Source organism: Somniosus microcephalus, chromosome 4, assembly GCF_052327205.1.
Source record: "Somniosus microcephalus isolate GS21.2 chromosome 4, FLI_Smic_1.0, whole genome shotgun sequence".
NCBI classification, from domain to species: Eukaryota; Metazoa; Chordata; class Chondrichthyes; order Squaliformes; family Somniosidae; genus Somniosus; species Somniosus microcephalus.
Genome location: NC_140990.1, coordinates 63,924,722 through 63,952,610, shown reverse-complemented (window position 1 = coordinate 63,952,610; position 27,889 = coordinate 63,924,722). Strand labels below are relative to the sequence as shown.

Here is a 27,889-nt window from a genome sequence, read left to right as displayed (position 1 = left end):
AAGGGGTAAGCCATTTAGGACAGAGATGAGGAAGAATTTCTTCACCCAGAGAGTGGTGAACCTGTGGAATTCTCTACTACAGAAGGCGGTTGAGGCCAAGTCTTTAAATATATTCAAGAAGGAGTTAGATATATTTCTTAGAGCTAAAGGTATCAAGGGATATGGGGAGAAGGCAGGGACAGGGTACTGAGTTTGGATGATCAGCCATGATCGCATCGAATGGTGGGGCAGGCTCGAGGGGCCGAATGGTCTACTCCTGCTCCTATCTTCTATGTTTCTATGAACCAGGAGGAGAGAATCTTGTCAATTTCTATCCTGGACTCACAGTGATGGCTTTTGTAAACTCCTTTTACAGGCTGTGAGAAGGGCAGCATTTACACACCTCGAACTCAAACCAAACATCACATCAAGATCTGACACAGTCACTCCATTCATCAGGACCTGAATAACATCGGCCTCTGAATGTGGAAGGAGAAATGTTTGTCTGTTCTGTCTGTGGGGAAAGATTTCAAACATCAGTGTGACTGGAAAAGCACCGAGACACCGAGTGAGAGTGTTCCAGTGCACTGACTGTGGAAAGAGCTTTAACCAGTTACACAGCCTGAAAAAACATCGCACCATTCACAGCGGGGAGAACCCATACATGTGTTGTGTGTGTGGACGAGGCTTCAACTGATCGTCCAACCTGGAGAGACACAAAGACACCCGCACCATGGAGAAACCGTGGAAATGTGACGACTGTGGGAAGGGATTCAATTATCCATCCCAGCTGGAAAATCATAGGCGCAGTCACACTGGGGAGAGGCCATTCACCTGCTCCGAGTGTGGGAAGGGATTCACTCAGTCATTCTGCCTCCAGTCACACCAGAGAGTTCACACTGATGAGAGACCATTTAGTTGCTCCCACTGTGGCAAGAGGTTCAGGTGTTCATCCAACCTCATTGCACACCAGCGAGTTCACACTGGGGAGAGGCCGTTCACCTGCTCCATGTGTGAGAAGGGATTCAGTCAGTCAACCACTCTGCTGACACACCAGCGAGTTCACACTGGGGAGAGGCCGTTCATCTGCTCCATGTGTGGAAATGGATTTACGAATTCAACCCAGCTGCTGAAACACCAGCGAGTTCACACTGGGGAAAGGCCATTCACTTGTTTTGTGTGTGGGAAGGGATTCGCTCAGTCATCCACGCTGCTGAGACACCAGCGAGTTCACACTGGGGAGAGGCCGTTCACCTGCTCCGTGTGTGCAAAGGGATTCACTCATTCATCCAACCTGCTGACACACCAGCGAATTCACACTGGGGAGAGGCCATTCACCTGCCCCGTGTGTGAGAAGGGATTTACTCGGTCATCGCACCTGCTGAGACACCAGCGAGTTCACAAATGACTGCAGAGGTTGGATTCTGCTGCTTTTCCTGGTGTTAATCACATCCAGGACTGAACCATGTTTATTCTGACAGTTGGGGTTTGTTTCTGCTGATGTTAATAACCCCAATAATTGGGCTGGAGGTTAATATTCTGGATATATAGCTGATTGTGTTCTCGGGACTGCAGTGTCCCTTTAAGAACCGCTGTCTGCGATCCTTCCGCTTAATTCAGGGACTCTCGTCAGAAATTAGTTCACAATAAAATTATACATTTTACTTCAATCCTTTTTTAGTCTTTGGTATAATTCAGTGTCTGAAAGGTTCCGCTGATTAACATCTCCAGTTAGAAAGTGCTGATTAATCCTCACTGACAATTCTTACTGACTTGCACATTACACACAGTGGCACCTCCATTATCCACCAGAAAGAAGGGGAATGGGAATTAGTGGAGAATCGAGAGTCCCCAAATGTGGCCCCTCCCGTCTGGTACAACAATCCCCTCGCCATGGGAAGGGAGACAAGTCCAGTTATAGTAACGGGATGAGTTAAAGGTATTTACTCAGATGGGCGGAAGGTGGGAAGTGGTGTTCCACGGGGATCGGTGCTGGGACCACTGTTAGGGAGAAGACTCGCTGCACACCGGCCTGATCGTAAGGGAGAATCAGAAGAGCAGCAATCATAGCGCTTTTCTTGGGTCCCCACTTGGTTTAGATCCAGCACTTGCCCCCACCACTCATCCAGTCTTGTTGTCCCTGGCTGGAAATCGGGCAGTTAAGAATCTACTTGATACTGGATCCACTCGTTCACGATGGTCTGTTTCTCATCGTCGGATTTTGTAACCGATGGATACCGTGTCAGGAGACTAATAATCGTGTCTTCCCCATAATCCAGTTTTTTAGCTGGATGTAGCAGTCCCAGCGCCTCCACTGTTTTGTCCGTTAGTGGTAATTTTTTCAGTAGTTTCTGGACAGCTGCAGATTAAACTTTCTGACTCCAGCGTAGAAGCTCTGAAGTGTGGCTCTGTCTAAATCTCCATCCGCAGCAAGAAACATCTTCGCTTTAACGCCAACAGACAACTTCTCGTCTTCTTTCTGATTCGTTAATTCTTGGAAATCCACCACGGTGACATCATCGGCTCTGCTCAACACATCCGACTTCACAAATCGGTTGAGCAGCATTTTTAGCAGTTTCCGGCTTTCTTCCCAGAGGTAGACAACTCTCGAATCCTCGGCTTGGGAAAAAACATTGTAGGCTAATAAATCATCCAGCCCATGTTCCAAGAATAGGAAGTAAAGGTGCATTTCCTGGTCTTGTATGTAGGTGTAAACTCGCTGCACTGGGCCGGGTTGTTCCGTTTCATTGCTGCTTCCTAAATGGGCTTTAAGGGGCTCCCACTGGTTATTACACCTCGCTACTGCTGGGCGGAGACTGATCCACCTTGTTCCTCTGTGTTTTATTAGCTCAAGCTCGTCTGCGTCACACCACTGCTGGTGTTGTTCGTATTCCTCTTTTCGTTTCGCGCTACCACTGAAATAATAAAAGATGTCCACGAGCAGATCTTCCACTGGTTTAGAGATTGCTTCAACAGCATCCTTCGCTGCAAGGTGTACAATGTGGGAAACACAAGGCAGACTGTACACGGAACGTGACCGCTGTTTTATCCGACTTAAAACAGTTATTCTTTCCTCTCAGGATGTTGGCAGAGTCAGAAGAGAAACCAATAACATTCTCCCAGGGAATGTGGTGGGCAGCAAGAACAGAATTTATTAGACTAAACACCTTTTCTGCATTTGCTGTATTACATATTTCCACGGCCACGAGGTCTGTTTTTACAACTTTAAGAGTCTGGTGAAAGTACCTGATCAGAATGCAAACCTCCTTGTCGCTGCGAACATCATTGCTCTCATCCACCATTAAAGTGATGGGGCCAGTTTGAGCATGTGTTACAGCGCATCCAGAATGGTGCCTGGCAAGAGCCTGTATTATTGCACTGGCTTCGGTACACCCACAGGAAAATCCTTCTGCAATGTCTGAATCAGGAAACATCACCTTCACCAGTTTTGTGAAATGATCTGCACATGCAATGGGTAATCCATGTTCCGCAATGGCCTGGCAAAAAAGTACTTCAGCATTTGTAACCTTCTGAGCTAAAGTCTGCCGAGCTGGGCTAACAAAGCCTGTCGACTGCTGCGTCCTCGAGGCCTCAGCCCGGATTACATGCTTGCAAGTTTCCAGGTGTTTCTTGAGGTCGTTCACTCCAGAATTCCCAATGTTAATGTCTACAGGACAAACAAGACAAAATGCGTGTTCATCTGAAAGTCTGCTGCTGTGTACTGGGTAGGAGCTGCTCCAACCAGCATTGTATTTACACCTGTAGTGGTGCCGCTTGCTTGGGTGTCCCTTTTCTGACATGACTAGAAGGCGGATACAATGCTCGACAAGGAAATATTAATTAGCCGCTCCGCTCCCGGCCTCTCCTCACCCTCTTCACCCGCTCCGCTCTCGGCCTCTCCTCACCCTCTTCACCCGCTCCGTTCTCGGCCTCTCCTCACCCTCTTCACCTGCTCCGCTCTCGGTCTCTCCTCGCCCTCTTCACCCGCCCCGCTCTCGGCCTCTCCTCACCCTCTTCACCTGCTCCGCTCTCGGCCTCTCCTCGCCCTCTTCACCCGCTCCGCTCTCGGCCTCTCCTCGCCCTCTTCACCCGCTCCGCTCTCAGCCTCTCCTCGCCTTCTTCAGGCGCTCCGCTCTCGGCCTCTCCTCACCCTCTTCACCCGCTCCGCTCTCGGCCTCTCCTCACCCTGTTCAGCCGCTCCGCTCTCGGCCTCTCCTCACCCTCTTCACCCGCTCCGCTCTCGGCCTCTCCTCATCCTCTTCACCCGCTCCAATCTCGGCCTCTCCTCACCCTCTTCACCCGCTCCAATCTCGGCCTCTCCTCACCCTCTTCAGCCGCTCTGCTCTCGGCCTCTCCTCGCCATCTTCACCCGCTCCGCTCTCGGCCTCTCCTCGCCCTCTTCATCCGCTCCGCTCTCGGCCTCTCCTCACTCACTTCACCCACTCCGCTCTCAGCCTCTTCTCACCCTCTTCACCCGCTCCAATCTCGGCCTCTCCTCACCCTCTTCACCCGCTCCGCTCTCGGCCTCTCCTCGCCATCTTCACCCGCTCCGCTCTCGGCCTCTCCTCACCCTCTTCACCCGCTCCACTCTCGGCCTCTCCTCACCCTCTTCACCCGCTCTGCTCTCGGCCTCTCCTCGCCCTCTTCACCCGCTCCGCTCTCGGCCTCTCCTCGCCCTCTTCACCCACTCTCGGCCTCTCCTCACCCTCTTCACCCGCTCCGCTCTCGGCCTCTCCTCACCCTCTTCACCCGCTCGGCTCTCGGCCTCTCCTCACTCTCTTCACCCGCTCCGCTCTCGGCCTCTCCTCCCCCTCTTCACCCGCTCCGCTCTCGGCCTCTCCTCGCCATCTTCACCCGCTCCGCTCTCGGCCTCTCCTCGCCATCTTCACCCGCTCCGCTCTTGGCCTCTCCTCACTCACTTCACCCGCTCCGCTCTCGGCCTCTCCTCACCCTCTTCAGCCGCTCCGGGCCTCTCCTCACCCTCTTCAGCCGCTCCGCTCTCGGCCTCTCCTCACCCTCGTCACCTGCTCCGCTCCGGGCCTCTCCTCGCCATCTTCACCCGCTCCGCTCTCGGCCTCTCCTCGCCATCTTCAGCCGCTCCGCTCTCGGCCTCTCCTCGCCCTCTTCACCCGCTCCACTCATGGCCTCTCCTCGCCCTCTTCACCCGCTCTGCTCTCGGCCTCTCCTCACCCTCTTCAGCCGCTCCGCTCCCGGCCTCTCCTCACCCTCTTCACCCGCTCTCGGCCTCTCCTCCCCCTCTTCACCCACTCCGCTCTCAGCCTCTCCTCACCCTCTTCAGCCGCTCCGCTCTCGGCCTCTCCTCACCCTCTTCACCCACTCTCGGGCTCTCCTCACCCTCTTCACCCACTCTCGGGCTCTCCTCACATTCTTCACCCACTCCGCTCTCGGTCTCTCCTCACCCTCTTCACCCGCTCCGCTCTCGGTCTCTCCTCACCCTCTTCACCCGCTCCACTCTCGGCCTCTCCTCACCCTCTGCAGACGCTCTGCTCTCGGCCTCTCCTCGCCATCTTCACCCGCTCCGCTCTCGGCCTCTCCTCACCCTCTTCACCCGCTCCGCTCTCGGCCTCTCCTCACCCTCTTCACCCACTCTCGGCCTCTCCTCACCCTCTTCACCCGCTCCGCTCTCGGCCTCTCCTCACCCTCTTCACCCGCTCTGCTCTCGGCCACTCCTCACCCTCTTCACCCGCTCTGCTCTCGGCCTCTCCTCGCCATCTTCACCCGCTCCGCTCTCGGCCTCTCCTCGCCTTCTTCAGGCGCTCCGCTCTCGGCCTCTCCTCGCCATCTTCACCCGCTCCGCTCTCGGCCTCTCCTCACCCTCTTCACCCACTCTCGGCCTCTCCTCGCCATCTTCACCCGCTCCGATCTCAGCCTCTCCTCACCCTCTTCACCCGCTCCACTCTCGGCCTCTCCTCGCCCTCTTCACCCGCTCCGCTCTCGGCCTCTCCTCGCCATCTTCACCCGCTCCGCTCTTGGCCTCTCCTCACCCTCTTCACCCGCTCCGCTCTCGGCCTCTCCTCACTCTCTTCACCCGCTCCGCTCTCGGCCTCTCCTCACCCTCTTCAGCCGCTCCGGGCCTCTCCTCACCCTCTTCAGCCGCTCCGCTCTCGGCCTCTCCTCACCCTCTTCACTCGCTCCGCTCTCCGCCTCTCCTCACCCTCTTCACCCGCTCCAATCTCGGCCTCTCCTCACCCTCTTCACCCACTCTCGGCCTCTCCTCACCCTCTTCACCCGCTCTCGGCCTCTCCTCACTCTCTTCACCCGCTCCGCTCTCGGCCTCTCCTCACCCTCTTCAGCCGCTCCGGGCCTCTCCTCACCCTCTTCAGCCGCTCCGCTCTCGGCCTCTCCTCACCCTCTTCACTCGCTCCGCTCTCGGCCTCTCCTCACCATCTTCACCCGCTCCAATCTCGGCCTCTCCTCACCCTCTTCACCCGCTCCAATCTCGGCCTCTCCTCACCCTCTTCACTCGCTCCAATCTCGGCCTCTCCTCACCCTCTTCACCCGCTCCAATCTCGGCCTCTCCTCACCCTCTTCACCCGCTCCAATCTCGGCCTCTCCTCACCCTCTTCACTCGCTCCAATCTCGGCCTCTCCTCACCCTCTTCATCCGCTCCAATCTCGGCCTCTCCTCACCCTCTTCACCCGCTCCGCTCCCGCCCTCTCCTCACCCTCTTCACCCGCTCTCGGCCTCTCCTCACCCTCTTCACCCACTCCGCTCTTGGCCTCTCCTCACTCTCTTCACCCGCTCCGCTCTCGGTCTCTCCTCACCCTCTTCACCCGCTCCGCTCTCGGCCTCTCCTCACCCTCTTCACCCACTCCGCTCTCAGCCTCTCCTCACCCTCTTCACCCGCTCCACTCTCGGCCTCTCCTCACCCTCTTCAGACGCTCTGCTCTCGGCCTCTCCTCGCCATCTTCACCCGCTCCGCTCTCGGCCTCTCCTCACCCTCTTCACCCGCTCCGCTCTCGGCCTCTCCTCACCCTCTTCACCCACTCTCGGCCTCTCCTCACCCTCTTCACCCGCTCCGCTCTCGGCCTCTCCTCACCCTCTTCACCCGCTCTGCTCTCGGCCTCTCCTCACCCTCTTCACCCGCTCTGCTCTCGGCCTCTCCTCGCCATCTTCACCCGCTCCGCTCTCGGCCTCTCCTCGCCTTCTTCAGGCGCTCCGCTCTCGGCCTCTCCTCGCCATCTTCACCCGCTCCGCTCTCGGCCTCTCCTCACCCTCTTCACCCACTCTCGGCCTCTCCTCGCCATCTTCACCCGCTCCGATCTCAGCCTCTCCTCACCCTCTTCATCCGCTCCACTCTCGGCCTCTCCTCGCCCTCTTCACCCGCTCCGCTCTCGGCCTCTCCTCGCCATCTTCACCCGCTCCGCTCTTGGCCTCTCCTCACCCTCTTCACCCGCTCCGCTCTCGGCCTCTCCTCACTCTCTTCACCCGCTCCGCTCTCGGCCTCTCCTCACCCTCTTCAGCCGCTCCGGGCCTCTCCTCACCCTCTTCAGCCGCTCCGCTCTCGGCCTCTCCTCACCCTCTTCACTCGCTCCGCTCTCGGCCTCTCCTCACCCTCTTCACCCGCTCCAATCTCGGCCTCTCCTCACCCTCTTCACCCGCTCTCGGCCTCTCCTCACCCTCTTCACCCGCTCTCGGCCTCTCCTCACTCTCTTCACCCGCTCCGCTCTCGGCCTCTCCTCACCCTCTTCAGCCGCTCCGGGCCTCTCCTCACCCTCTTCAGCCGCTCCGCTCTCGGCCTCTCCTCACCCTCTTAACTCGCTCCGCTCTCGGCCTCTCCTCACCATCTTCACCCGCTCCAATCTCGGCCTCTCCTCACCCTCTTCACCCGCTCCAATCTCGGCCTCTCCTCACCCTCTTCACTCGCTCCAATCTCGGCCTCTCCTCACCCTCTTCACCCGCTCCAATCTCGGCCTCTCCTCACCCTCTTCACCCGCTCCAATCTCGGCCTCTCCTCACCCTCTTCACTCGCTCCAATCTCGGCCTCTCCTCACCCTCTTCACCCTCTCCGCTCCCGCCCTCTCCTCACCCTCTTCACCCGCTCTCGGCCTCTCCTCACCCTCTTCACCCACTCCGCTCTCGGCCTCTCCTCACCCTCTTCACCCGCTCCACTCTCGGCCTCTCCTCACCATCTTCAGCCGCTCCGCTCTCGGCCTCTCCTCGCCATCTTCACCCACTCTCGGCCTCTCCTCACCCTCTTCACCCGCACCGCTCTCGGCCTCTCCTCACCCTCTTCACCCGCTCTGCTCTTGGCCTCTCCTCACCCTCTTCACCCGCTCCGCTCTCGGCCTCTCCTCACTCTCTTCACCCGCTCCGCTCTCGGCCTCTCCTCACCCTCTTCACCCACTCTCGGCCTCTCCTCACCCTCTTCACCCGCTCCACTCTCGGCCTCTCCTCACCCTCTTCACCCGCTCCACTCTCGGCCTCTCCTCAGCCTCTTCACCCGTTCCACTCTCGGCCTCTCCTCACCCGCTCCACTCTCGGCCTCTCCTCGCCCTCTTCACCCGCTCTCAGCCTCTCCTCACCCTCTTCAGCCGCTCCGCTCTCGGCCTCTCCTCACCCTCTTCAGCCGCTCCGCTCTCAGCCTCTCCTCGCTCTCTTCACCCGCTCCGCTCTCAGCCTCTCCTCACCCTCTTCACCTGCTCGGCTCTCGGCCTCTCCTCACTCTCTTCACCCGCTCCGCTCTCGGCCTCTCCTCCCCCTCTTCACCCGCTCCGCTCTCGGCCTCTCCTCGCCATCTTCACCCGCTCCGCTCTCGGCCTCTCCTCGCCATCTTCACCCGCTCCGCTCTTGGCCTCTCCTCACTCACTTCACCCGCTCCGCTCTCGGCCTCTCCTCACCCTCTTCAGCCGCTCCGGGCCTCTCCTCACCCTCTTCAGCCGCTCCGCTCTCGGCCTCTCCTCACCCTCGTCACCTGCTCCGCTCCGGGCCTCTCCTCGCCATCTTCACCCGCTCCGCTCTCGGCCTCTCCTCGCCATCTTCACCCGCTCCGCTCTCGGCCTCTCCTCGCCCTCTTCACCCGCTCCACTCATGGCCTCTCCTCGCCCTCTTCACCCGCTCCGCTCTCGGCCTCTCCTCACCCTCTTCACCCGCTCCGCTCCCGGCCTCTCCTCACCCTCTTCACCCGCACTCGGCCTCTCCTCCCCCTCTTCACCCACTCCGCTCTCAGCCTCTCCTCACCCTCTTCAGCCGCTCCGCTCTCGGCCTCTCCTCACCCTCTTCACCCACTCTCGGGCTCTCCTCACCCTCTTCACCCACTCTCGGGCTCTCCTCACATTCTTCACCCACTCCGCTCTCGGTCTCTCCTCACCCTCTTCACCCGCTCCGCTCTCGGTCTCTCCTCACCCTCTTCACCCGCTCCGCTCTCGGCCTCTCCTCACCCTCTTCACCCACTCCGCTCTCAGCCTCTCCTCACCCTCTTTACCCGCTCCACTCTCGGCCTCTCCTCACCCTCTTCAGACGCTCTGCTCTCGGCCTCTCCTCGCCATCTTCACCCGCTCCGCTCTCGGCCTCTCCTCACCCTCTTCACCCGCTCCGCTCTCGGCCTCTCCTCACCCTCTTCACCCACTCTCGGCCTCTCCTCACCCTCTTCACCCGCTCCGCTCTCGGCCTCTCCTCACCCTCTTCACCCGCTCTGCTCTCGGCCTCTCCTCACCCTCTTCACCCGCTCTGCTCTCGGCCTCTCCTCGCCATCTTCACCCGCTCCGCTCTCGGCCTCTCCTCGCCTTCTTCAGGCGCTCCGCTCTCGGCCTCTCCTCGCCATCTTCACCCGCTCCGCTCTCGGCCTCTCCTCACCCTCTTCACCCACTCTCGGCCTCTCCTCGCCATCTTCACCCGCTCCGATCTCAGCCTCTCCTCACCCTCTTCACCCGCTCCACTCTCGGCCTCTCCTCGCCATCTTCACCCGCTCCGCTCTTGGCCTCTCCTCACCCTCTTCACCCGCTCCGCTCTCGGCCTCTCCTCACTCTCTTCACCCGCTCCGCTCTCGGCCTCTCCTCACCCTCTTCAGCCGCTCCGGGCCTCTCCTCACCCTCTTCAGCCGCTCCGCTCTCGGCCTCTCCTCACCCTCTTCACTCGCTCCGCTCTCGGCCTCTCCTCACCCTCTTCACCCGCTCCAATCTCGGCCTCTCCTCACCCTCTTCACCCGCTCTCGGCCTCTCCTCACCCTCTTCACCCGCTCTCGGCCTCTCCTCACTCTCTTCACCCGCTCCGCTCTCGGCCTCTCCTCACCCTCTTCAGCCGCTCCGGGCCTCTCCTCACCCTCTTCAGCCGCTCCGCTCTCGGCCTCTCCTCACCCTCTTCACTCGCTCCGCTCTCGGCCTCTCCTCACCATCTTCACCCGCTCCAATCTCGGCCTCTCCTCACCCTCTTCACCCACTCCAATCTCGGCCTCTCCTCACCCTCTTCACTCGCTCCAATCTCGGCCTCTCCTCACCCTCTTCACCCGCTCCAATCTCGGCCTCTCCTCACCCTCTTCACCCGCTCCAATCTCGGCCTCTCCTCACCCTCTTCACTCGCTCCAATCTCGGCCTCTCCTCACCCTCTTCACCCGCTCCAATCTCGGCCTCTCCTCACCCTCTTCACCCGCTCCGCTCCCCCCCTCTCCTCACCCTCTTCACCCGCTCTCGGCCTCTCCTCACCCTCTTCACCCACTCCGCTCTCGGCCTCTCCTCACCCTCTTCACCCGCTCCACTCTCGGCCTCTCCTCACCATCTTCAGCCGCTCCGCTCTCGGCCTCTCCTCGCCATCTTCACCCACTCTCGGCCTCTCCTCACCCTCTTCACCCGCACCGCTCTCGGCCTCTCCTCACCCTCTTCACCCGCTCTGCTCTTGGCCTCTCCTCACTCTCTTCACCCGCTCCGCTCTCGGTCTCTCCTCACCCTCTTCACCCGCTCCGCTCTCGGCCTCTCCTCACCCTCTTCAGACGCTCTGCTCTCGGCCTCTCCTCGCCATCTTCACCCGCTCCGCTCTCGGCCTCTCCTCACCCTCTTCACCCGCTCCGTTCTCGGCCTCTCCTCACCCTCTTCACCCACTCTCGGCCTCTCCTCACCCTCTTCACCCGCTCTGCTCTCGGCCTCTCCTCACCCTCTTCACCCGCTCTGCTCTCGTCCTCTCCTCGCCATCTTCACCCGCTCCGCTCTCGGCCTCTCCTCACCTTCTTCAGGCGCTCCGCTCTCGGCCTCTCCTCGCCATCTTCACCCGCTCCGCTCTCGGCCTCTCCTCACCCTCTTCACCCACTCTCGGCCTCTCCTCGCCATCTTCACCCGCTCCGATCTCAGCCTCTCCTCACCCTCTTCACCCGCTCCACTCTCGGCCTCTCCTCGCCCTCTTCACCCGCTCCGCTCTCGGCCTCTCCTCGCCATCTTCACCCGCTCCGCTCTTGGCCTCTCCTCACCCTCTTCACCCGCTCCGCTCTCGGCCTCTCCTCACTCTCTTCACCCGCTCCGCTCTCGGCCTCTCCTCACCCTCTTCAGCCGCTCCGGGCCTCTCCTCACCCTCTTCAGCCGCTCCGCTCTCGGCCTCTCCTCACCCTCTTCACTCGCTCCGCTCTCGGCCTCTCCTCACCCTCTTCACCCGCTCCAATCTCGGCCTCTCCTCACCCTCTTCACCCGCTCTCGGCCTCTCCTCACCCTCTTCACCCGCTCTCGGCCTCTCCTCACTCTCTTCACCCGCTCCGCTCTCGGCCTCTCCTCACCCTCTTCAGCCGCTCCGGGCCTCTCCTCACCCTCTTCAGCCGCTCCGCTCTCGGCCTCTCCTCACCCTCTTCACTCGCTCCGCTCTCGGCCTCTCCTCACCATCTTCACCCGCTCCAATCTCGGCCTCTCCTCACCCTCTTCACCCGCTCCAATCTCGGCCTCTCCTCACCCTCTTCACTCGCTCCAATCTCGGCCTCTCCTCACCCTCTTCACCCGCTCCAATCTCGGCCTCTCCTCACCCTCTTCACCCGCTCCAATCTCGGCCTCTCCTCACCCTCTTCACTCGCTCCAATCTCGGCCTCTCCTCACCCTCTTCACCCGCTCCAATCTCGGCCTCTCCTCACCCTCTTCACCCTCTCCGCTCCCGCCCTCTCCTCACCCTCTTCACCCGCTCTCGGCCTCTCCTCACCCTCTTCACCCACTCCGCTCTCGGCCTCTCCTCACCCTCTTCACCCGCTCCACTCTCGGCCTCTCCTCACCATCTTCAGCCGCTCCGCTCTCGGCCTCTCCTCGCCATCTTCACCCACTCTCGGCCTCTCCTCACCCTCTTCACCCGCACCGCTCTCGGCCTCTCCTCACCCTCTTCACCCGCTCTGCTCTTGGCCTCTCCTCACCCTCTTCACCCGCTCCGCTCTCGGCCTCTCCTCACCCTCTTCACCCGCTCCGCTCTCGGCCTCTCCTCACCCTCTTCACCCACTCTCGGCCTCTCCTCACCCTCTTCACCCGCTCCACTCTCGGCCTCTCCTCACCCTCTTCACCCGCTCCACTCTCGGCCTCTCCTCAGCCTCTTCACCCGTTCCACTCTCGGCCTCTCCTCACCCGCTCCACTCTCGGCCTCTCCTCGCCCTCTTCACCCGCTCTCGGCCTCTCCTCAGCCTCTTCACCCGCTCCGCTCTCAGCCTCTCCTCACCCTCTTCAGCCGCTCCGCTCTCGGTCTCTCCTCACCCTCTTCACCCGCTCCACTCTCGGCCTCTCCTCACCCTCTTCAGCCGCTCCGCTCTCGGCCTCTCCTCACCCTCTTCAGCCGCTCCGCTCTCAGCCTCTCCTCGCTCTCTTCACCCGCTCCGCTCTCAGCCTCTCCTCACCCTCTTCACCTGCTCTCGGCCTCTCCTCACCCTTTTCAGCCGCTCTCGGCCTCTCCTCACCCTTTTCAGCCGCTCTTGGCCTCTCCTCACCCTCTTCACCCGCTCCGCTCTCGGCCTCTCCTCGCTTTCTTCACCCGCTCTGCTCACAGCCTCTCCTCACCCTCTCCACCCACTCCGCTCTCAGCCTCTCCTCACCCTCTTCACCCGCTCCACTCTCGGCTTCTTCTCACCCTCTTCACCCGCTCTGCTCACAGCCTCTCCTCGCTCTCTTCACCCGCTCTCGGCCTCTCCTCGCCCTCTTCAGCCGCTCCGTTTTCGACCTCTCCTCACCAGTCACTATTGGCTGAAACAATTGCCTCCTTATATGATGAAACCTACCCCACATGTCCCAGCAGCAGCCAATCACAGGAGGGTGTCTCCCTGACAAACGAATGCCGCACTCTGATTGGTCTAGATGTTTAGAAGATCTGAGTTGCGACAACGAGTGACTTTTAAGTGGACCAATCTCGCCACTAGGAAAAAATCATGAGAGTTGAAAGTTCTATGGCAAGATCATATAGGCAGTAGTGACCATAATATAATATGCTTTAAGATGATAATTGAGAAGGACATAAGTATGACGAAAACCAGATTAATAGATTGGAGAAAAGCTGATTTTGAGGGGCTGAGAATAGAACTTGAAGAAAAAAACAACATTATTGGCAAACAACGATGTAGAACAGCAATGGGAAACATTTAAAATGGTGTTCAACAGAGTGCAGGAGCAATATATTCCACTAAAAGGAAAGAACAAACTAAACACTAATGAGACTCCATGGATGAATAAAGCCATAAGGGAACAATTGAGGGTAAGGAAAGAGGTATACACTAAGTACATGGACAGCAGGGGAGTGCATGATAAGGGGGAATACAAAGAAATTAGGAGAGAAGTCAAAAAAAACAATTTGGGAGGCAAAGAGGAACTATGAAATTAAATTATCAAGGAACATAAAACAAAATAGTAAAACATTTTCTAGGCACATCAATTAAAAAAAAGGAAAGTTGGGATGGGAATAGGGCCATTAAGGGATAGTCAGGATAATACCACAGATAACGATGAGAAGATGGCAGAAATATTAAATAATTATTTTACTTCAGTATTTACCAGGGAGATAGAACAGGTGGACATGACATTGGATGATGAGATTAGTAATGAGATAAGTGCATTTAAAATAAAGAAGGGAATATATTAAATAAACTAATCAAACTCAGAGGATAAAACCCCGTTATCCACATATTTTAAAAGAATCTAGGGAAGAGATAGCAGAGGCATTATTACACATATTTAATAATTCATTAGAGAAAGGTGTAGTGCCAGAGGAATGGCAGATAGTTAACGGGGAGGGGGGGGGCGGGGAGATAGTCAATACTGAGGAGGCCTGCAACAAGTTACAGGAGGACATTAATAAACTTGCAGAATGAGCATATACTTGGCAAAAGAAATTCAACACAGAGAAATGTTAGGTATTATATTTTGGTAGGAAGAATAAGGAGGTCACATCACTTGGAGGGTGCGAGTCTAGGTGGGGTAGAGGAACAAAGGGATCGAGGAGTACAAATGCACAAATCGCTAAAAGTTCCACCGACAGGTTAGCAAGGCCATAACAAAGTTAACCAAGCACTAGGGTTTATTTCTAGAGGGATTAGAATTGAAAATTAGGGAAGTTATGCGAAACCTGTATCGAATCTTGGTTAGACAACACTTAGAATACAGTTCTGGTCGCCATATTATAAAAAGGATATAGAGGCACTGGAGAGGGTGCAGAGAAGATTTACAAGGATGATACCAGAAATGCGAGGGTATACATATCAGGAAAGAATGAACAGGCTGGGTCTCTTTTTTCTTGAAAAAAGGCTGAGGGGTTACCTAATAGAGGTCTTTAAAATTATGAAAAATTTTGATAGAGTGGATACAGAAAGAATGCTTCCACTGTCCACTTGCGCACAGCAAGCTCCCGCAAACAGCAATGTGATAATGACCAGATAATCTGTTTTTTTTTAGTGGTGTTGATTGAGGGATAAATATTGGCCAGAACACCGGGGATAACTCCTTCAAAATAGTGCAACGGGATCTTTTATGTCCACCTCGGTTTAACATCTCATCCGAGAAACAGCACCTCTGACAATGCAGCACTCCCTCAGTACTGCACTGGAGTGTCAGCCTAGATTTTTGCGCTTAAATCCCTGGAGTGGGAATTAAACCCACAACCTTCTGAGGCTCTGCTCTTACAATTCTATGGTATGTAAACTCTGAGCTTAGCACTTACCAGCGCCTTCAGGAGAGATGGTGAGGACTCCCCTGTGTGGAGAGTGAGAATACAATAACTGAGACATTGATTGTCACTCCCGGGCACTGGGACCCGGTTGGAAGCAGACACCGAAGCCCCCGTCCACGCTATGGTCCTGCACTAAGATGGCCTCGTATGCACTGTTACACACTAAATAAAATGGCGTCGCACTGAAACTTTCCGCCCTCCTTTACAAATATGGCTGCCGTTAACCTGAGCCTGTAAGGAGAAGAAATCCCCGCAACTGCAAACACGGGATCTTCGGGGCTTGCCTCCTGCAGGAGTTGTTTATGAAGCCTCTCCACCCACCTAACGGTCCATTACTCCCCTCCGTCGCGACTCTTACCCGCTGCATCCTCGCGCTCTCGGTTTCAGTTCCTCTCCTTCCCTCTCCAGTAACGCACTGCGCATGCTTCTGCGCCTGCGCGCTGGGCTCCTGTAGTCTGGGTGCAGCACGTGGTCCACCACGGGGAATGCTGGGTAAAAGCCCCCCATTGAAAGACCAGATTAGTGAATGGAACATGATTTACTATGAACGGATTGAGGACTGAACCATGTTCATTCTAGTAGCTGTGGCTTGTTTCTGCTGATCTTAATAACCCCTGCATCTGCGCTGGAGATTAATATTCTGTATAAATAGTGAATGTTACTCAAAGGGTTGATGGTGGATAGGCAATGGCAAACATTTAAAGATCGCATGGATGAACTGCAGAATTTGTTCATCCCTGTTTGGCATAAAAATAAAACAAAAAAGGTGAATCAACCGTGGCTAACAAGGGAAATTAGGGATAGCATAAGATCCAAGGAGAGGACCTATAAATTGGCCAGAAAAAGCAGAAAACCTGAGGATTGGATGCAGTTTAGGATTCAGCAAAGGAGGACAAAGGGATTAATTAAAAGGGGGAAAATAGAGTATGAGAGTAAACTTGCAGGGAACATAAAAACTGACTGTAAAAGCTTCTATAGATATGTGAAGAGAAAAAGATTGGTGAATTCAAGCGTAGGTCCCTTGCAGTCAGAATCAGGGGAATTTATAATGGGGAACAAAGAAATGGCAGACCAATTAAATACATACTTTGGTTCTATGTTCACAAAGGAGCACACAAATAAACTCACAGAGATGTCAGGGAACATAGGGTCTAATGAGAGGGAGGAACTGAATGAAATCAGTATTTGTAGGGAAATGGTGTTAGGGAAATTGACGGGATTGAAGGCCAATAAATCCCCAGGGCCTGATAATCTACATCCTAGGGTACTTAAGGAAGTGGCCCCAGAAATAGTAGATGCATTGCTGGTCATCTTCCAAAATTCTATCGACTCTGGAACAGTTCCCATGGATTGGAGGATAGCTAATGTAACCCCACTATTTAAAAAGGTGGTAGAGAGAAAATGGGGAATTATAGACCGGTAAGCCTGACATCAGTAGTGGGGAAAATGCTAGAGTCCATTATAAAAGATGTAATAGCAGAGCACTTGGAAAACTGACAGGATTGGACAAAGTCAACATGGATTTACAAAAGGTAAATCATGCTTGACTAATCTATTGGAATTTTTTGAGGATGTAACTGGTAGAATAGATGAGGGAGAACCAGTGAATGTGGTGTATTTGCACTTTCAGAAGGCTTTCGACAAGGTCCCGCATAAGAGATTAGCGTACAAAGTTAAAGCACATATGATTGGGCGTAAGGTACTGTCTTGGATAGAGAACTGGTTGGCAGACAGGAAGCAAAGAGTTGGAATAAATGGGTCTTTTTCTGAGTGGTAGGCAGTGACTAGTGGGGTACCGCAGGGATCGGTGCTAGTACCCCAGCTATTCGCAATATATATAAATGATCTAGACAAGGGAACTAGATGTAATATCTCCAAGTTTGCAGATGACACAAAGCTGGGTGAGCGTGTGTGCTGTGAGGAGGATGCAGAGAAACTCCAGTATGATTTGGACAGGTTGGGTGATTGGGCAGATGCATGGCAAATGCATGACAATGTGGATAAATGCGAGGTTATCCAATTCGGTGGCAAAAACAGGAAGGCAGATTATTATCTGAATGGCAATAGATTGGGAAAAGGGGAAGTGCAACGAGACCTGGGTGTCCTAGTGCACCAGTCGCTGAAGGTAAGCATGCAGGTGCAGCAGGTGGTGAAGAAGGCAAATGGTATGTTGGCCTTCATAGCGAAGGGGTTTGAGTACAGGAGCAAGGATGCCCTGCTGCAGTTGTACAGGGCCTTGGTGAGACCACACCTTGAGTACTGTGTGCAGTTTTGGTTGCCTTATCTGAGGAAGGATGTTCTTGCCATGGAAGGAGTTCAGCGAAGATTCACAAGTATGATCCCTATGATGGCAGGAATGACGTATGAGGAGAGATTGTGTCGATTGGGCTTATACTCGCTGGAGTTTAGAAGAATGAGAGGGAATCTCATCGAAACTTATAAAATTCTGACAGGTCTGGACAAACTAGATGCAGGTAGAATGTTCCCGATGGTTGGAGAGTCCAGAACCAGGGGTCATAGTCTAAGGATAAGGGGTAAGCCATTTAGGACAGAGATGAGGAAGAATTTCTTCACCCAGAGAGTGGTGAACCTGTGGAATTCTCTACTACAGAAGGCGGTTGAGGCCAAGTCTTTAAATATATTCAAGAAGGAGTTAGATATATTTCTTAGAGCTAAAGGTATCAAGGGATATGGGGAGAAGGCAGGGACAGGGTACTGAGTTTGGATGATCAGCCATGATCGCATCGAATGGTGGAGCAGGCTTGAGGGGCCGAATGGCCTACTCCTGCTCCTATCTTCTATGTTTCTATGAACCAGGAGGAGAGAATCTTGTCAATTTCTATCCTGGACTCACAGTGATGGCTTTTGTAAACTCCTTTTACAGGCTGTGAGAAGGGCAGCATTTACACACCTCGAACTCAAACCAAACATCACATCAAGATCTGACACAGTCACTCCATTCATCAGGACCTGAATAACATCGGCCTCTGAATGTGGAAGGAGAAATGTTTGTCTGTTCTGTCTGTGGGAAAAGATTTCAAACATCAGTGTGACTGGAAAAGCACTGAGACACCGAGTGAGAGTGTTCCAGTGCACTGACTGTGGAAAGAGCTTTAACCAGTTACACAGCCTGAAAAAACATCGCACCATTCACAGCGGGGAGAACCCATACACGTGTTGTGTGTGTGGACGAGGCTTCAACTGATCGTCCAACCTGGAGAGACACAAAGACACCCGCACCATGGAGAAACCGTGGAAATGTGACGACTGTGGGAAGGGATTCAATTATCCGTCCCAGCTGGAAAATCATAGGTGCAGTCACACTGGGGAGAGGCCATTCACCTGCTCCGAGTGTGGGAAGGGATTCACTCAGTCATTCTGCCTCCAGTCACACCAGAGAGTTCACACTGATGAGAGACCATTTAGTTGCTCCCACTGTGGCAAGAGGTTCAGGTGTTCATCCAACCTCATTGCACACCAGCGAGTTCACACTGGGGAGAGACCGTTCACCTGCTCCATGTGTGAGAAGGGATTCAGTCAGTCAACCACTCTGCTGACACACCAGCGAGTTCACACTGGGGAGAGGCCGTTCATCTGCTCCATGTGTGGAAATGGATTTACGAATTCAACCCAGCTGCTGAAACACCAGCGAGTTCACACTGGGGAAAGGCCATTCACTTGTTCTGTGTGTGGGAAGGGATTCGCTCAGTCATCCACGCTGCTGAGACACCAGCGAGTTCACACTGGGGAGAGGCCGTTCACCTGCTCCGTGTGTGGAAAGGGATTCACTCATTCATCCAACCTGCTGACACACCAGCGAATTCACACTGGGGAGAGGCCATTCACCTGCCCCGTGTGTGAGAAGGGATTTACTCGGTCATCCCACCTGCTGAGACACCAGCGAGTTCACAAATGACTGCAGAGGTTGGATTCTGCTGCTTTTCCTGGTGTTAATCACATCCTGGACTGAACCATGTTTATTCTGACAGTTGGGGTTTGTTTCTGCTGATGTTAATAACCCCAATAATTGGGCTGGAGGTTAATATTCTGGATATATAGCTGATTGTGTTCTCGGGACTGCAGTGTCCCTTTAAGAACCGCTGTCTGCGATCCTTCCGCTTAATTCAGGGACTCTCGTCAGAAATTAGTTCACAATAAAATTATACATTTTACTTCAATCCTTTTTTAGTCTTTGGTATAATTCAGTGTCTGAAAGGTTCCGCTGATTAACATCTCCAGTTAGAAAGTGCTGATTAATCCTCGCTGACAATTCTTACTGACTTGCACATTACACACAGTGGCACCTCCATTATCCACCAGAAAGAAGGGGAATGGGAATTGGTGGAGAATCGAGAGTCCCCAAATGTGGCCCCTCCCGTCTGGTACAGCAATCCCCTCGCCATGGGAAGGGAGACAAGTCCAGTTATAGTAACGGGATGAGTTAAAGGTATTTACTCAGATGGGTGGAAGGTGGGAAGTGGTGTTCCACGGGGATCGGTGCTGGGACCACTGTTGTTCACCATTTACATGAATGATTTGGACTTGGGAATCAGAAGTACAATTTCAAAATTTGCAGCTGACACTAAATTGGGGAGTGTAGTTAATACTGAGGAAGACTGCGATAACATCCTTGTAGAATTATTCAGTTGTGTTCAGTAAATAGCAGCGCCATCTTTTAATTTGCTTTGAATGATCACATCACTACTGTATATAGTTATGTGAAAAACAGAAATCATTAAACAGCTCCCAATTTCAGAATTGTCAAATTCAAACTCAGCTTATTCCAAGTACAATCTAACATTTCAAAAATTGTAATGGATGTAGGTGAGATATTAGGACTGTTGTCTAACACAATCCAAACACAGTGACACACAGACAGATGGGCAGGTGTAGCTTCACAGCGAATCCTTTCAAGCCTCACTAAAAAGTGGCAGACTGGCAATCCATTGTTCACTAATGGAGTTGTGATCTTTGTAAATTAAGAAATGGAAATGTGTCAAAGAGTTGATTAACAGAGTGGGGCATCATCTCCCTTTGATTTCTATTTCTGACACCAGGCAACAGAAAAAGGTCATTACAAGGTGACATAAACAGACTCTTCAGGTGTGAGACATCAGACATAAGAACAGCACGTCTGCCAGCTCTGGCCACAAACCTCAGTACAGTCAACCTTTCAGTAGCTGCAGCCCTGATTAAATAACTAGTAGTTTAACATGTCTAATAGAGCTTTTGTATTTCTATTCAAAATAGCACAAAATGTATTTGTGACACACACACCATTAATAATTAAATCACAATGTGATTGTGAGGATCGATTATTGTCTCTTTAACCCGAGGTGTCCACCGGTCAAGGAAGGTATCAAGTGAACCGGTGGACACCGCCTGCTCCCTCTCCAGGGCCACCCGGGCAAGGACAAGACCACGGGAGAGAGGCAGGCAGCCAGAGTCCCCCCCACCCCCATGGGCCCCGCCCATCCTGGGCCTACAAATTGCTGTTTTCACCAGGCCCAAGATCAGGTCCAGGAGAAGACCCTCCGACTTACCCCCCCCTCCGCACCGGGTGGGCAAAGATTAGGAGCGTGGGGCTAAAGTGTAACCAAGAGTTGAGGAGCAGCCCCTTCAGGTAACTATACAGGGGCTGCAACCTCTCACACTGAATGTATACACGGCCCATGGACTCCTCTTGGCCACAGAAAACACATCTGGCCTTGGAGTCCGGAAAGGAGCTTAAAAACTGTTGCACATGACAGCTCCTTGTAACAGTCTCCACCCCAGATCCCCAATGGTGCAGGGAAGGACTCCAGCATAGAGAGCCCTCCACTGGGGAACCTTGCCTCCGCCAGACAGCAAGATGACCCGCCAGTCTGATTGAGATTGGGCAATAAACAAAATTAATCAATAAATGATACAGAAACCCGAGTCCCCGGGTCCTCAGCCCCGGTGTGAAGTACGCTGGCCACCAATTTTCCGTTACTGACTCGCACCTCAGGCCCCGCCCAGTCTGGTTTAATTACTAAATGTTTTCTAACTCGGGTTCAGGCCTGTCATTCTGAGGGAAACAAGGCCTCAGTTATTGGTGTGTCCCACCCGAGCGGCTGTTAATGGCTTTAATAAACTGGCAGCAAGGTTTTTTTTAAAGGTGGAAGGAAGTGAAAAACGCCACTAGCGATGCCTCAAAACTCACGGACAGAGAAATCCACTTCATCAGCGCCCCTGCCACAGGACTCAATATCCACCCCCTCCACCACTGGTGCACTGTGTCTGCAGTATGTACGGTCTACAAGATGACCACGGTCAGGCCCTGTGGAGTCAAGGGTCAGGCATCAGAATGGATGGACAGATCGCAACAAACTTCCCTTAACTCCAACCCTCTAATTTCTGTTTTGTAGCCAGCTTTCCATCCATTCTGCTGCCTGGCCCTTCACTCCACACGGCCTGACCTTGGTCATCTCGTAGACCGTACATACTGTTTATGGATAACAAGCTGGTTAGAAAACAGGAAACAGAGAGTAGGCGTTGGGAGTAGCTAATCAGACTGACAAAAGGTGAGAAGTGGTGTTCCACAGGGATTTCAAACATCAGTCTGACTGGAAAAGCACCTAGACACACACACCCGAGTGAGAGTGTTCCAGTGCACTGACTGTGGAAAGAGCTTTAACCAGTTACACAGCCTGAAGAAACATCGCACCATTCACAGCGGGGAGAAACCATACACGTGTTGTGTGTGTGGACGAGGCTTCAACTGATCATCCAACCTGGAGAGACACAAGGACACCCGCACCATGGAGAAACCGTGGAAATGTGACGACTGTGGGAAGGGATTCAATTATCCGTCCCAGCTGGAAAATCATAGGCGCAGTCACACCGGGGAGAGGCCATTCACCTGCTCCGAGTGTGGGAAGGGATTCACTCAGTCATTCTGCCTCCAGTCACACCAGAGAGTTCACACTGATGAGAGACCGTTTAGTTGCTACCACTGTGGCAAGAGGTTCAGGTGTTCATCCAACCTCATTGCACACCAGCGAGTTCACACTGGGGAGAGGCCGTTTACCTGCTCCATGTGTGAGAAGGGATTCAGTCAGTCAACCACTCTGCTGACACACCAGCGAGTTCACACTGGGGAGAGACCGTTCATCTGCTCCATGTGTGGAAATGGATTTACGAATTCGACCCAGCTGCTGAAACACCAGCGAGTTCACACTGGGGAAAGGCCATTCACTTGTTCTGTGTGTAGGAAGGGATTCACTCAGTCATCCACGCTGCTGAGACACCAGCGAGTTCACACTGGGGAGAGGCCGTTCACCTGCTCCGTGTGTGGAAAGGGATTCACTCATTCATCCAACCTGCTGACACACCAGCGAATTCACACTGGGGAGAGGCCGTTCACCTGCCCCGTATGTGAGAAGGGATTCACTTGGTCATCCCACCTGCTGAGACACCAGCGAGTTCACAAATGACTGCAGAGGTTGGATTCTGCTGCTTTTCCTGGTGTTAATCACATCCAGGACTGAACCATGTTTATTCTGACAGTTGGGGTTTGTTTCTGCTGATGTTAATAACCCCTATAATTGGGCTGGAGTTTAATATTCTGGATATATAGCTGATTGTGTTCTCGGGACTGCAGTGTCCCTTTAAGAACCGCTGTCTGCGATCCTTCCGCTTAATTCAGGGACTCTCGTCAGAAATTCGTTCACAATAAAATTATACATTTTACTTCAATCCTTTTTTAGTCTTTGGTATAATTCAGTGTCTGAAAGGTTCCGCTGATTAACATCTCCAGTTAGAAAGTGCTGATTAATCCTTGCGGACAATTCTTACTGACTTGCACATTACACACAGTGGCACCTCCATTATCCACCAGAAAGAAGGGGAATGGGAATTGGTGGAGAATTGAGAGTCCCCAAATGTTGCCCCTCCCGTCTGGTACAGCAATCCCCTCGCCATGGGAAGGGAGACAAGTCCAGTTATGGTAATGGGATGAGTTAAAGGTATTTACTCAGATGGGCAGAAGGTGGGAAGTGGTGTTCCACGGGGATCGGTGCTGGGACCACTGTTGTTCACCATTTACATGAATGATTTGGACTCGGGAATCAGAAGTACAATTTCAAAATTTGCAGATGACACTAAATTGGGGAGTGTAATTAATACTGAGTAAGACTGTGATAACATCCTTGTAGAATTATTCAGTTGTGTTCAGTAAATAGCAGCACCATCTTTTAATTTGCTTTGAATGATCACATCACTACTGTATATAGTTATGTTAATAAACTGGCAGCAAGGTTGTTTTTTAAGGTAGAAAGTGGTGAAAAACGCCACCAGCGATGCCTCAAAACTCCCGGACAGAGAAATCCACTTCATCAGCGCCCCACCACAGGACTCAATATCCACCCCCTCCACCACTGGTGCACTGTGTCTGCAGTATGTACGGTCTACAAGATGACCACGGTCAGGCCCTGTGGAGTCAAGGGCCAGGCAGCAGAATGGATGGAAAGATCGCTACAAACTTCCCTTAACTCCAACCCTCTGATTTCTGTTTTGTAGCCAGCTTTCCATCCATTCTGCTGCCTGGCCCTTCACTCCACACGGCCTGACCTTGGTCATCTTGAAGACCGTACATACTGTTTATGGATAACAAGCTGGTTAGAAAACAGGAAACAGAGTAGGCGTTGGGAGTAGCTAATCAGACTGACAAAAGGTGAGAAGTGGTGTTGCACAGGGATTTCAAACATCAGTGTGACTGGAAAAGTACCGAGACACACACACCCGAGTGAGAGTGTTCCAGTGCACTGACTGTGGAAAGAGCTTTAACCAGTTACACAGCCTGAAAAAACATCGCACCATTCACAGTGGGGAGAAACCGTACACGTGTTCTGTGTGCGGATGAAGCTTCAACTGATCGTTCAACCTGGAGAGACACAAGGACACCCGCACCACTGAGAAGCTGTGGAAATGTGACGACTGTGGTAAGCGATTCAATTACCCTTCCCAACTGGAAATTCATCAACGCAGTCACACTGGGGAGAGGCCGTTCACTTGCTCCGTATGTGGGAAGGGATTCACTCGCTCATCCATTCTCCCAACACATCAGCGAGTTCACAATGATGAGAGACCATTCAGCTGCACTCACTGTGGGAAGAGATTCAAGCAGTCATCCAACCTCATTCTACAGCAGCGAGTTCACACTGGGGAGAGGGCGTTCACTTGCACTGTGTGCGGGGAGAGATTCAGTCGGTCATCCCACTTGCTGACACACCAGCAAGTTCACACCGGAGAGAGGTCTTTCACCTGCTCCGTGTGTGAGAAGGGATTCGCTCATTCATCCGAGCTTCTGACACACCAGCGAGTTCACACTGGGGAGAGGCCATTCACCTGCTCTGTGTGTGGGAAGGGATTCGCTCAGGCATCCCACCTGCTGACACACCAGCGAGTTCACACTGGGGAGAGACCTTTCACCTGCTCCGTGTGTGAGAAGGGATTTGATCGTTCATCCAGCCTGCTGACACACCAGCGAGCTCACAAGTGACTGCAAGGGTTGGATTCTGCTGTTATTGCTTCTGTTAATCACATCCAGGACTGAACCATGTTCATTGTGACAGTTGGGGTTTGTTTCTGCTGATGTTAATAACCCCTATAACTGGGATGGAGTTTAATATTCTGGATATATAGCTGATTGACTTGTTGGGGCTGCAGTGTTCGTTCAAGAACCGCTGTCTGAACTTTCCCCTTAATTTATGATGAGAGTCCTTTAATTGAGTTGAGGAGCAAAAAGAATATGGTCACGCTATTGGGGGTATTGTATAGGCCTCCAAATAGTGAGAGGGAGGTAGAGGAGCAAATCTGCAGGGAAATCGCAGAGATATGCAAGAGCTATGGAGTGGTGATATTGGGGAACTTTAATGACTCAAATTTCGATTGGGATAATGCAAGGGTAAAGGGAAAGGAGGGGAGGAATTTCTGAAATGTGTTCAGGAGAATTTCCTTCACCAGTATGTTCTTGGCCCAACTAGGATAGGTGGCATTGCTGGAACTGGTGCTGGGGAATGAGGTGAGTCAGGTCGACCAAGTGTCTGTGGGAGAACACTTGGGTACGAGTGATCATTGTATCATAAGATTTAGATTAGCAATGGAGAGGAGCAAGGAACAATCTAGAGTGGAACTTCTAAACTGGAAAAGGACTAACTTCAATAGGATGCGAAAGGATCTAGCCAGGGTAAAATGGAACCAAAGACTGACAGGAAAAACTGTAATGGTACAATGGGTGATCTTTAAGGAGGAGATGTTCCAAGTACAGGCTAGGTACATTCCAACAAGAGGGAAGCGTAAGGGAACCAAAGCAAGGGCTCCTTGGATGATGAGGGAGATAGAGAAGATGATGAAACAAAAAAAGAGGGTGTATGATACATGTCAGGTGAATTCTTCAAGGGAGAACCAGACCAAATACAAAAAGTTGAGGGGATGTGAAGATGAAAATAAGATTGGCAAAGAGAGAATATGAGAGTAGAATGGTGGTTAACATAAAAGGGAACTCAAAAATCTTCTACCGGCATGTAAACAGTAAGCCGGTAGTAAGAGGTGGGGTGGGGCCTATTAGAGACAAAGAAGGTGATATATGCTTAGAGGCGCAGGACAAGCACTTTGTATCGGTGTTTACTAAGGAGGTGGATGCTGACAAAATATCGGTGAAAGTGGAAAAGGTAGAAGCAATGGAAGGGGTGAAAATCGATAGGCAGGATGTACTAGAAAGGCTGGGTATGCTTAGAGTGGACAAGTCGCCTGGTCCAGATGGCTTGCACCCCAGGTTGCTAAGGGAATGGGGGGAGGAGATAGTGGAAGTGCTTTCCAAAATTTTCCAATCTTCCCTAGATGCGGGGTAGGTGCCTAGGATTGGAAAGTGGCAAATGTAACACCATTGTTCAAGAAAGGGTGTAAGGACAATCCTAGTAACTACAGGCCGGTCAGTTTAACATCAGTGGTGGGTAAACTTTTAGAAATAATAATCAATGAAAAAGTTAATGGGCACTTGGAGAGGTTTAAGCTAATAAAGTAGACCATCTTCAGGAAAGGTGACAAGTCCGATTGCGGTAATTACAGAGGAGTATCCCTGCTATCTGTCACAGGGAAAGTCATCGCAAGAATCCTCCTCAATCGCCTTCTTCCAGTGGCCGAAGAGCTCCTCCCAGAGTCGCAATGCAGATTCCGCCCACTAAGAGGCACAATGGACATGATCTTCATCGCACGTCAATTACAAGAGAAATGCAGGGAACAGCACCAACCACTGTACATGGCCTTCTTTGATCTCACAAAGGCCTTCGACACTGTCAACCATGAGAGATTATGGAGTGTCCTCCTCAAATTCAGCTGCCCTCAAAAGTTTGTCACTATCCTCTGCCTGCTTCACGACGACATGCAAGCCGTGATCCTGACCAATGGTTCCACCACAGACCCAATTCACGTACGAACCGGGGTCAAGCAAGGCTGTGTCATCGCACCAACGCTCTTCTCAATCTTCCTTGCTGCAATGCTCCATCTCACCCTCAGTAAGCTCCCCACTGGAGTGGAGCTAATTTACAGAACAAACGGGAAACTGTTCAACCTCCATCGCCTCCAGTCCAGATCCAAGGTCATCCCATCCTCTGTCATCGAATTACAGTATGCAGATGATGCTTGCATCTGCGCTCACTCGGAGGTCGAACTCCAAACCATTGTAAACACCTTCACCGAAGCATACGAGAGCATGGGCCTTACACTAAACATCCGTAAGACAAAGGTCCTCTACCAACTTGCCCCCACCACACAGTGCTGCCCCTGATTATCAAAATCCATGATAAGGCCTTGGACAACGTGGACCACTTTCCATACCTCGGGAGCCTACTGTCAACAAGGGCAGACGTCGACAATGAAGTCCAACACCGCCTTCAGTGTGCCAATGCATCCTTCAGTCGCCTGAGGAAGAGAGTGTTTGAAGACCAGGACCTCAAACCTGGCACTAAGCTCATGGTCTACAGGGCAGTACTGATACCTGCCCTGCTGTATGCCTCAGAGACATGGCACTGGAGAGGTACCACCAACGCTGCCTCCGTAATATCCTGCAAATCCATTGGCAGGATAGGCGCACCAACATCAGTGTTCTTGCTCAGGCCAACATCCCCAGCATCGAAGCTCTGACCACGCTCAATCAGCTCCGATGGACGGGTCACATTGTCCGCATGCCCGATACGAGACTCCCAAAACAAGCGCTCTACTCGGAGCTCCGGCGCAGCAAGAGAGCCCCAGGTGGGCAGAGGAAACGCTTCAAGGACACCCTCAAAGCCTCCTTGCAAAAGTGTAACATCCCCACCGACACCTGGGAACCCCTGGCCCAAGACCACACAAAGTGGAGGAGAAGCATCCGGGAAGGTGCCGAACACCTCGAGTCTCTTCGCCAGGAGCAAGCGGAAGCCAAGCGCAGGCAGCGCAAGGAGCGCACGTCAACCCAAGCGCCCCACCCACCCGCCCCTTCAACCACCGTCTGCCCCACCTGTGACAGAGACTGTAGGTCCCGCATTGGACTAATCAGTCACCTGCGAGCTCATTTTTAATGCGGAAGCGTCATCCTCGGTTCCGAGGGACTGCCTAAGAAGAAGAGAAGAAGAAGAATTAAGGAGAGCCAACACGGATTTGTAAAAGGCAGATCGTGTTTGACTAATCTAATTACATTTTTTGATGAAGTAACAGAGAGGATTGATGAAGGGAATGCAATGGATGTTGTCTACATGGATTTTTGGAAGGCATTTGACAAAGTACCACATAGAAG

The 27,889-nt window shown here is 53.1% G+C and overlaps 2 pseudogenes; both read left to right on the top strand.

Moving 5' to 3' along the window:
- The first annotated feature begins 238 nt into the window (after positions 1–238).
- Positions 239–27,889, top strand: part of LOC147119065 (uncharacterized) — a 51,610-nt pseudogene continuing 23,959 nt past the window's right edge.
- Positions 21,735–24,657, top strand: LOC147119068 (uncharacterized; annotated as a pseudogene).